Genomic DNA, 11724 nt, shown 5'->3' with positions numbered 1-11724 from the left:
TATCTCTTCGGGAAACACGTCCTTAAACTTGTTTAAAATAGTTTGTACTTCAGGAGGTATTTCAGAGTCACCTAGACCTGCGCTTAAACACTCTTTAAACATCATCAGTAGCACGGTGCCATTGGCACTCATGGTTTTATAAATATCACTAGATGATAAATAAAGACTGCTTTTACTTAGCTCGGTTTCTTTGTTCATGTGCACTTGCATTTCATGTACCTCGGTGGGGCTGAGAGGTGCAAGATTATACTTACGCTCCTTGTGCATGAAAGAATAATGGTTTGTGCGGCCATTGTGGGTTGTGGCTCGGTCAAATTGCCACGGTCTACCGAGTAATAGATGTCCTGCTTGTATTGGCACCACGTCACAAGTGAGTTGATCATGATTCTTGCCGATGCTGAAAGGTACGGATACTTGCTCAGAGATCTTGAGCTCGGTCTGATCGTTCAGCCACCTTAGTTTGTAAGGGCAAGGATGCTTTCTCTTCTCAAGACCTAATCTGTCAACCACATACTTGCTAGCCACATTAGTACATAAACCACCATCTATGATAAGGTTACATACCTTGTTTTTGACGGTGCATCTAGTATGAAATATGTTCTCTCTTTGGGCTGTTTCCTCAGGGTGAACTAGAATGCTTAGCACTCGGCGAGTCACTAAGAGTTCACCAAGATCCGGATATTCAACGTCCTCCTCCATGTCGTTGGACTCATTTTCTTGTTCATCTTGCGATTCATAGTCACCACTAGGGGTAATGATCATGACTCGCTGGTTTGGGCACTCCCTTGACATGTGACCCCTGCCTTGACATCTAAAACAAGTTATATCACGAGTCCTTGAGGTATTATTAGGAGGCTTACTTGGCTCAGCTCGGTTGGAGCCTCGGTATTTTTGCCCTTAAACCCGGACTCGATCTCCACGGCCTTGCCTTTGTCTACCGACTTAGAGCTGCTGGCGTTCCATGGTTGGCTTGTGCGGTTGCGGCTGGTAAGAGTGTCTTGCGCTTGATTTGCTGCTCCACTTGAACGGCAAGATGCAATAGCTCGTGTAACCCACTATATTGAGCTCTCTCCACCTTTCTTGCTATTCTCTTTTGTAAACAGTTGATGAACTGCGCCATCAAGGCTTCCTCTGATTCTTCTAACTCCAACGAGTTCATCAGCTTCTAAAATTCCTCAAAATACTCATCTACGTTTCTGTTTCCCTGAGATAATTTGCGAAAACGCTTTTGTAAGTCTCTATGATAGTGTTCAGGTACATACCTAAGTCGTAGGAGGAATTTCATGTCGCTCCAAGTGACGACTGGTCCAAAACGTTGCCTCCTTCTCTTGGCTACGTTTCTGTCCCACCACGCTAAGGCATTATCAATGAGCTGTGCAGCCGCAACAGCCACCTTCTTGCGTTCAGCGTAGCAATAGCACTCAAAGATGTGCTCTAGTCGCCTCTCCCAATCCAAGTATGCTTCGGGATCCGATTTTCCTGCAAAAGTAGGGGGCGTTAGCTTGAGATCATGGGTTTGCTCTCGGGTATCTACTACTCTAGCTGGATTTCTTCTTAGAGGATCCGGTCTCCTCTGTTGTCGATGCTGAAGAGGATCAGGGTGAAGTTCGTCTTCCAACTCGGGCATCTCTTCATCATCACTCGCGTCACCGGCTAGCACTTGTGCTCCTCGAACTGGGGCTCTCCGTGGTTGTGCCTCAACTTGGTCTATTCTTGCTCCAAGTTCTTGACGAATGTTTCCCATTTGTTGAGTCATGTTCCTCAATTCCTCTCTCATTGCGGTCATCATTTGGACAAGAGCATCGTTCGGAGCAGGTTCTCCTTCGGCCATGGTGTTAGCTAATCTCACTTGGTGTCCTTGTACTCAACAAAAACAACAACTAGTCAAAAGTACCACCGAATAGTAATGGTAACAAACGCTAAACTATGCGGTGCAATACTTAGTTGAAACTAAATAACTTTTTGTAGGTTTTTTTTTGACTAATGAATACGAAAGCAAGCAATTAATTTTTTTTCTAGGGTTTTTCGGTTTTATGAATCAAAATAAGCTAAACGAGTATGAATAAAAAATGAAAGAGTACAAGGAACCTTTGGCTCTGATACCAAAATGATATAAGACTTGGGTGAGACTTATAAGATTGCGGAATCAATGGCTTGGTGGGATCAACACGCTGGCTTTGTCGCTCTCTCGTGTGGATCAGTGGATGGAGATGGTAAGACAAGGCTTGTTCTCACAAGACTTGAATCGAGATGGGATCTGTCAAGCTGGCTTTAACGCTCTCTTTTGAGGGATCGGTTAAGGGTTTTGAAGTGGATCGAAGGCACCACAGAGACAATGAAGGGATCTCTGATACTGCGGCTCAACTCTTGGTGAATCACACACACAAGATCAAGCAAGAGAGTTCTTAGACACAGGCTAAGAAACACGGCGTTATTTTATTGATATCGGGAAAAATGTTGAAGTACAAGAGCTGCGTGTGGGACTTTATAAACAGTCCGTCAGCTTTGAACCTTCTAGGGTTCGACTCAAAGAAATAAAAACGACACTAAGGACTCAAAACAACAGGACTTGTAAAAGGAAAGAAAGCAAAATGGCAAAGCGTCTCATTTGGATACAAAAAATGGAAAGTTCACTTCAAAAAAAAAGGAAAAGAAACTAAACGTGTGCAACCTCTTCTGGACTTGTTCTGTGCACCTCTGATGATCTCTAGTGTGCTAGACACCACTAGGATACTCCCATGTTACCTGCACAAATCATATAAATGGAAAATACCTGGTTACGGCCGGTTGTGGGCTTGCTTGTTACGTCGTTGAGTAGCTCGTTAGTCTTGAGGTTTTCTTTGTTAGTCTTGATGTTTTCTTTGTCTAGAGTCCTGCTAACGTTATGTCCTGCGAGTTCTTCAAGTATCTTCACGCGTCCTACTTCGTGTTCCTCTTCTTGTCTCATTTGCTCGCTATCGGCTCCGAGTCTTGAAACGGTCGTATCTTGAGGGTCCAATGCGGTCTCTTCGAGATTCTTGGTGTTCCGTGCTCCATTTCATGTCAAATAAACATGTATACCTGGTTCTAGTTGAGGCTGGTTCTCTTTGAGGCTCAAACGCGCGAAACCCTCCATTATGTCTATATCGGGTCCTTTGGGGCTGTCTTGCGAGTGTTGCTCTTGAGTCACGGTTTTGAAAGCATCTCCAAGTTCCATGGTACTTAGTAAGGTTTCCACGGCCAAGTTGAAGCCTTCTCTAAGCCTCCTTGCTTTGGAACGGGTCATTGGTGCTTCTTTGAGCTCGGGAACGATCTTTGGGTCAGATGATGGTTCGATGGCCTCATCAGGATTAAGCTCCGGATCGCTGCTTTCGTCGCTTCGTACTGTTCGTCCAGATTTTTCATCTCTTCCTCGTTTATGACAAAGTCTGACGACCGATGTAAGGCGTCTTGAATCGTTTGTGGCGTGTTGAGGGCCATTTCCCGCCGGAATTCAGATTTGTACCACAAGGACCGTTTCAGAGCCTCGAGTGCAGCCTTGTCACTTATTCCTTCTACTTTGGACACGACCGCCTTTAACCTTGCCATGTAGTCCCGAAGCGGTTCGTTCGGTCCTTGGGATAGTGTCCATAGGTCGGCATTAGAGGTTCCTCGATCCATGAACATCGAATACTGCTTGAGGAACAAAGCGGAGAACTGTTGGAAACTGCCGATTGAATTGCGCTCCTGTCTTGAAAACCATTCCAGCGCGACTCCCTTGAGATGCTCTACAAGAGCAGGCAATATCCGGCATCTACCTCCCGCTCGGTCAGATTAGCAGCGTTCCTTGTGAAAGCTCGTCCCATTGCTATCCAAAAGGCCATGATGTGAGCCTTCGGATCAGTTGTGCCTTCGTAGAATAGGATTCTCACTTTCCCGGGCTCGGGAATCCTCGCCTCCGTGATTCTTGCTGTGAACGGTGTTCTCTAGGTTTCTTCGAGCATTCGATCGATCTCTGGCGCGGAACTTGTCGCGTTATGCACTTGAGATTTCATGGCGCGTATCTCGGACACTGTTCGAGCCATTGAGGCTCGCAGCTCTTCGATTTCGATGGTTTGTGCGCGAGTCATTCTCTTAGATTGGCGAAGTCGCTCCTGATCTTTTCTCCTCGGCTCATCTTCGCGCTCTGCCTGCTCAACCCATTGGAGATTTTCCTCTTCTTCATTTGGGTTGTCTTCGCGAGCCGGGTCGGTGACTTCGTCAGTCCGAATGCCATTTAGTGCCGAGGCAAGCTCTTCTTGGCTTATTTGCCGAGCCGAGCCGTTTTGTTGCGAATTCGTGGTTCCGTCGTTTTGTTGGGCGTCCACGTCAATCACGTCGTTCTCCTCTTCGTCGGCTCGTCGCCTTGAATTCCGACGGAGTGGAGGCGGCTCGGTCATGTTGATTCGGGTTACTGCGGGAGTCTGTTCGCTGAGGGGACGAAACATTGGTGGAGCCATGGGGTTTCTTATGCCGCTACCCGAGGCTCCTGCAGGTGTCGAGAAATCGAAACGTCTCCGGACTCCAACCGTCAGATCGGAGATTCCAGCTATCCAAGTCGGGTGTCGTCTCTCAGCCGTCATCGCGTCGAGCCTTTCCGTAATCGCCTCGTTCTTTTTGTCCTGCTCGTCGATTTTCTTCATCAACGTAGCCATCATGTTTCGCATCTCCTCTTGGGTTTCAGTTGTTGCCGTTGTTGTGCCCAATGGTGGAGCGTCCTTCTCCGCGCCGTTGTCATTGTTGTTGTTATTGTTGTTATCGTCGGGGGTGTTGTTCGCCATGTTCTTCGGATCTTAAAGTCCTGTCGATTTAGAGTAAGAAAATTTTGAGTCCCCACAGACGGCACCAAATTGTGTGAGCCAAAACTCGCACAACCAAAAATTTGTTAAGGAAAACTTAAGGGATCCAAAATTTCTAGGGTTTATCGCGAGAACAGTAAGATCGAAGGAAGGTTTTTATTGCTGTGAAAGTGTTTATTCTTTATTGCTTAGGGTTGAAAAAGTTATATAATGAATTGTGTAAATAGCCTATTTATACTAACTCCCTAAACTGCCTAGCCGAGAATCTCGGGAGAGATTTTCGGAATATTTCCTTATCATGTTGTGCGGCCACCGTCATAATGTTTTTGCCTAGGGTTTCAGTGGGCTCTCGTCCTTAACAACTTCGGCTAGGCCCATCTTCACTCGTGCACTGCTCGGCCCATCTTCACTTGTGTACGGCTCGGCCCATTTTTTCTTGTGCGCGGCTCGGCCCATCTGAGTGTCCTTCACATGGCCCGGTTTGCTTATCGCCTCCTCACGGCTCGGCCCATTTACCACGTTGGGTACAGCTCGGCCCACTCCTCTTATGTGGGGGTTCGGCCCATACCTGATGAATCACTGATTCCCCTTGCCAAATCGGCTCTCTCCGATGGTTAATTATTCTTGAGATGGTTTAAGCTGGTTGGGGTGAAACCGACCCCAACAGAAGACATGTTTTTTCTTTTCCACAACCTTCTTGAGGTTATCTTCTTTCACCTTTCTTATATCTGGTGGCACAACTATCTTGATCTTTGCAAATTGCTTAGATACAAGTGATTTCAGTTATTCGCCTTGTTGCCTTAAGCTTTCTTATTTCCCAAAGCTTTCTCCTTGGGTTTATCCCTTCAAGTTGGAGCTTCATCTTGAACAGTTCTATAGAACTTTTCCCTGTCCAAACGGTCGACCAAACATCAATGGCCTGTCCTTGTCTTGGTCCATCTCCAATAATTAGAAATCTATTAAAATTATCTTATTTGAAATGACCATTTGAAGGTTTTAATCATTCCTTATGTTCTCTTCTGAAATAAATCACCAAAGACTATTCTTACTGGAGATGGGATAAGCGTCCCTATACCAAGTCTCTCAGTGACTGATTTTGACATGATTTTCACATTAGCACCAGAATCGCATAAACAATCTGAAAATTCAATTCCACTAATAGAACAAGTGAAAGAAAAATGCCCTGGATCCTTAGACTTTTTCAGCCTTTGGACAGAAAAACGTTTTGGTACCTCGATAGGTGTGCTTATATCTCCTTCACACTTGGTTTTTGTGTCCTCTTTGAGTGGCACAGAGTTTGATTTCTCCGCAGGTTCTGCATTGATCTCCTATTCAGGTATTGTTGCCATAGCATTGCAGAACTTTTTTGGATGTCTCTACTCTTCCTGGCAAAGCTCCTGGCTGTCTCTTCATTGAGTCTGCAGTTTGGCCTTGTAGTTCCAACTTGTTGACATGGATTGAAAGAGATTCAAACTTCTCATTCAAGTCATTGTACATACAATCAACCTTTATGTTCATCTCTCTCTTGTTAATTTGTTGATGCCATGTGGTAGCTGCTGGATATTTTGTTCAAATTTCATTATCTGATTGGTTAGTTGAGAGATTGTTGCTTCTAGTGAGCTGGTCTGCACATGTTGAGGGTTGAAGGGTGGCCTTTGTTGAAAATTTTCTCTTTTATAGTTCCCATTTTGGATCTTGTTTGGAAAATTTCTCTACTGCTGCGGATAAGGTTGGTGCTGGGGGTTCTCTGCTCCTTGATTTTGGTATGAGAGATTGTTAAAGTTGGCATTCCTAAAGTTGTTGTTGAAGCCTGGGCCGAACCGACTTTGGTATGACCCTTGTGCTCCCACGAAGTTGATCTCCTCTTCTTGAGCATATGCACCATCATCCTCATAGCCTCCATCATCTTCATTACCTACAGCAGTTTCACAAGCATGTATATTCTTATATTGAGATTTAAGAAGTTGACTTACCATGCTTTTTACCTCAGCAATCTCCCTTGACTCATGACTAATGATAGTCTTCTTTGATCTGTCATACTCAGGGTTGTTGTTGCTAATGGTTACAGCGAGATTCTTGATAAGTTCTCTTCCTTGTGTTATAGTCTTTGAACCGAAATCTCCATTGCTTGCAGTGCCAAGAGATAGTTGATACTTCTTCTGAAGTCCTTTGTAGAAGGTGCTTAGCAGATTTTCTCCAGAGAAACTATGATGAGGTCAGTCTTTCTCATACTCCTTAAATTGCTCCCATGTCTCGAAGAAATACTCTACAAGGCCTTGTTGGAAACTTTGGATCTTGTTTCTCAACTGATTTGATCTCGCCTTGGTGTAGAAGCGGTTCAGAAAGCAGACTTCATTCTTCACATGAAGTAATAGAACCAGATGGCATAGATTTTAACAATCTAAAAGCTTTATCACTTAAAGAGAAAGGGAAAAGCTTACCCTTCACATAATTTGTAGAACCTGGATTGGTTCTCACCATGCTGCAGATTTCTTCAAAAAGATCTATATGATCCCTAGGATGCTCTGTAGAAACTCCATGGAGCTGATTTTGCTTCACCAAGGTGATAATCTGAGGTTTAATCTCGAAATTATCTCTTGCTGGTGGAGGAACTTGAATAGTATATATGTTTTGGGAGTGTTGGTGAGGTGCATCAAAGTCAGCAATAAGCCTATTATGGGCTTGTCTTCTCGCATGGTTGACAAGTTGTATAGATCGATTAGCATCTCTTCCATTAGAAGGAATAACATTCTCATCATTCCTTATCTCTTCATGATCGTCTTGATATTGTCTCGTTTGGTCAGCGGCGTTTTGAGCAGCACGTCTAGGGAGTTGATTTCCCTCTCCATCGAGCAGTGGCGGATCATCTGCTCTATGAGCAGCCTCTCGGTCATCTCCGTGAACAGAATGTCATCATCTCCATTGTGATCAACTTGATCACGTTTAAAATATCTTCTTGATGGGCGTTTGGATAGGCCATCTTGAGCGTTTTTGTTCTGAGTCTCTGGAGTTCTCTTTCGTGTTTGTCAATCTCGTCTAGGGGTGGTAAAATATTGGCAGGATTTCTCCTAGTGTTCATTGATTGAGATATGTGGGTACTTCCTAACAAGTTTAACCCTAAATAGATTAATGGGGCTGCAAGTGCACAACTGACTGGTTGAGTACTTAGGGATCAAATCCACAAGGATTTGTGTGCCTAGTGTTTTCCATGATTTCTAAGTTTATGTCTAGACTAAATCGGTTTTAAGAGTTTTGGGGTGTGTCACTATCTAAAACAAATAAAACTATCCTAGAAAACAAGCAAATATCGAATGAATGCAAATAAAAGTGAAGAATTTAAGAAAGCAAGTAAGTAATCGAAGTTGTAAACAATATTAAAAACACTAGGCTTTCGAAAACTCTCTAGAGGATCATAATCGGTTTCTGACAACTTAGGTTATATATTGGGTTTTTTCGGATGATATAATTATCTAGGGTTCTGGAACTAGAGTACGGCGGTATGACTATGTCACTCTCGTAATCATAACCAAATGTCACTAACGATCCTGACAAGTAGCTTTCGACTTTGGCCCCGACCAAAAGTGTATGCAATAGCTTGTACAAGACTCGTCAATACTCACGATTCACCCATAGGTTGATTTCCCCTCCTATGGCAGAATCACTCATTTCATTCTAGGTCGGACACTTAATGAAAACTTTCGCAATACTAACTATCTAGAACAAACGCGAAGTGATCAATCAAGCATACATGCATTAAGAATAAGAATAAACGAAGAACATAAATAAAATCCAAGATCAAAAAACCTAGATGTCTTAATCGATTATGAGAGCCCTTTTTGGGAATCCTATGCCCAACTCGGGATCTACTCAGACATAGCTGAGGTCGACATCATCATTGGTGTTAATTAAAGAATTAAAAACTATAAAGAAAAGAGATGAAGAAAAGCTTCTCTATGAATGAATCTAAGGTTGAGAAATCTTCTTTACAAATCGCTAAAAACGGATAAGAAAGTTGTCTCTGTAAAAGTATGAAAGAAATATCAAAATGACTTAATTGGCAAGTATTTATAGTCTTCAATACTCCAGGACGTCTAGAGCTTCAGAACTAAGGTCGGAAAATAACTTGGGCTTTAGAATTGGGCTTTTGATTCAGAGATGGCTTGTCGCGGTCGAATAGGGCGTGACCGTGGGAAAAGAAAGCTTGGCAGCGGCCGCATGGTCATGGCTACTGTGAATGGTTGGCTAGCCGCGGTCGCATGGCTTCGAGGCAGTCTTCAATTGTATCCAGGGCAAATGAAATATCTTGAGATCCAACCGCTGGAAAGTCTCCAAACCAATTGCATTTGAAAGCTGGTTGAGATTATGTTAAGTTTTCAATTTTGGGGATGATCAGATGGTGAGAAGGTCTTTGTCTCTCCTTGAGATTTCTGACAGTTTAAATTTATCCAAAAGTGCTCTTTTGTTCCAATTTGCACATATTTCTCCCAAGTTACCTGAAAAAGTCTTTTAAAATGCAAAAATATATCTAAGTAATCCATAAAAATGGTCAAAAACCGGTGTTATAAACTTCTTAGGTATTGGACTTTTGTTTGTCCTCAAACAAAACAGAAAATCAAATCTTGGAGAGAGGTTTGAAAACGCAGGAACTAACAAAACCTCAGAGACCATACTTCTAGACTAAAATCAATCATTATGCATCAATCAGGTATAGCCTAGAAAATTCTCACTAAAATGTAAACATAACTAGTCCGTTGATCTGTCATGCAAAAATCTACACACTTAGACCAAACTTTCAGTCAACTAGATCTTAACATTAATTAAGAATTCCAGTGATTCTCATCAAAAGAAAAATAAACAAGACAATCAATGCTAGGTATTCAAAGGGTTTTTAGGGATGAGGTTTGAAGTGTTTCGGGTTACCTTTATTTCTGGAGAAATTGAATATTATGTATAACAGCAAGAGGGGGTGGAGCTATTGATATCCACAGTTTTCAGTAACATTATTCTTGTCAATAAATCTCTGATCTTCTTCCTCAGGTACCCATCTTAGTTCCCCCAGACTTAGATCTTTGTCTAGGTTATAAAATCATAACTCCATAGATGAATACAAGTTACCTTGCTGAAATAAATTTTTGACCATCTAAGACTCTTTAGGCTTTTGTTTTCTTTCATTTCTTTCAGTTTTTTGTTTTGAAAAGGGAAAACGTCTTTAGATATAGAGACTTAGAGAGCACAAAAATTACCATGAAGAATGAGCTTTCAAGGTAGCTTAAGATTGCTGATACTCTTCCTTTCCAATTCCATTTAGTCTTTTTCTTGTGTGACTGAAAACTGTGTTGTTCATCTCTCTCCGGCATTTTTGCACATATCTGCTGGTATAAACTAAAGAGAGAATGCATGAGATTTGAAAATAAAGGATTAGATAAGGGTATGGTACCAGCTAATGATGAACTGGCCATCTAGGACAACAGAGAGTGGTAAAAATGAGGAAAGATGTCCTAGATGTATATCTTGATGTCTGATGTGAGTGCAGTGGGCAACACAAGTTTTACCCTAGACAAGCTGCAAGTGCACAGCAAACGCAGTAGTACTTAGAGATCAAATCCAAAGAGATCTGTGTGTTGAGGACTTCTAACTGATGCTAAAAACAATTGTAAACCTAATCTAATAAAAAGGGGTTTTGGTTTGTCACTAAATCTAATTATCCAGAGAATTAAAAAAGCTGGAAATAAAAATCGGTTGAAAACTATATGAAAAACGGTGCTGGGTTCAAGATTCATCTTTAGGGTTCATGTTCTAAAACACAAGGAATTTAGGCAATGATTTTCTATGACTCTGAAATTAGGATAGACACATGTAAGATTAGCCAACTCTCGTCACCCTAATCATCTAATCACTTGTTCATGGCAATTAACTCTCGCTTTCATGCTAGAACAAGATCATGCTTTGAAGATCAGAATCTATCTCTGCTTACGTATCCTCCGTAGGTAGCTTTCGTCTCCTACGACGGTGATGTCCATAAGATCCAGTTCAGGCAACCCAGATACAACACTCTCGTGGCTCGGATTAAACCTAGGATCGGATTCTGGGTGATCAATCCAGAATTACCGCTTTGAGATTTGGATGAATGGGAGAATCATGTTAAAAATCGAAATCCTTTTCCTAAAAACCTAGATGTCATTCGAACATGGGGTCCTTTTGGATTACCCTTTCACCCAACTAGGTGACTACTCAGACATGGCTGAGGTAGACATCATCATCGGTTTAGAACTAAGAAAAAGAAAAGTAAAAGAAACAAAGTTGCAGAAAAACTTCTCTTATTGAAGACAGAGTGGCGATGGAGAGCTTCTACAAATGCATAAAAATAAAACCTAAAACTACAAATGAGTCCTCTCTCAAAGAGAAGAAAGAGGCTCTCTTACAAAAGACCTAAAAATGATTATTTATAGTGTTTCTCGAAGTCTTGGGCGTCTAGGGCTTGTAAATTGGGTGCAGGAAGTGTCTTGGCCCTTAGTTGGGCTCCTTAAGTTCGGAAATACGTCCACCGGGGCTGAAACCTCTTGAGCCGCGGTGGGGAGAAGGCTGGCCGCGGGTGAAAGCACTTGTGCTTAACAGGGCTTGTGTTGATTGGCCTTCAGTGCATTGATAATATCTGGAGATCTAACCGTTGGATGGCTTTGATTCCAAGTGTGTTGAAAAGCTGGTTGTCTCTTCTATAATTTTTCCAAATTTAGGGATGATCGGACGGTGAGAAGGTCTTCTTAAGTTGCCAAACTTCTGACAGCCTGAATTTATCCAAAAACGTGCTTTTGCTCCAAAATGCACTCCAAAGTCCCAAGTTTCCTGAAAAGTCTTTTAAAACTCCAAAACATGGAAAAAACTTATAAAACCTTTAAAACTGAGTGAAAACACCTGCATAAGATACTAA

At 42.4% G+C, this 11724-nt stretch overlaps 1 non-coding gene across 1 annotated transcript; it reads left to right on the top strand.

The window, feature by feature from the left end:
• The first annotated feature begins 6998 nt into the window (after positions 1–6998).
• Positions 6999–7104, top strand: LOC112087635. Its single transcript, XR_002900182.1, has one exon. It is a non-coding gene; the product is annotated as a small nucleolar RNA R71 (small nucleolar RNA).
• Positions 7105–11724: the final 4620 nt, after the last annotated feature.

The sequence above is a fragment of the Eutrema salsugineum genome, unplaced genomic scaffold, assembly GCF_000478725.1.
Source record: "Eutrema salsugineum unplaced genomic scaffold, Eutsalg1_0 scaffold_17, whole genome shotgun sequence".
Taxonomy (NCBI): domain Eukaryota; kingdom Viridiplantae; phylum Streptophyta; class Magnoliopsida; order Brassicales; family Brassicaceae; genus Eutrema; species Eutrema salsugineum.
This window is presented reverse-complemented; position numbering and strand designations above follow the sequence as displayed.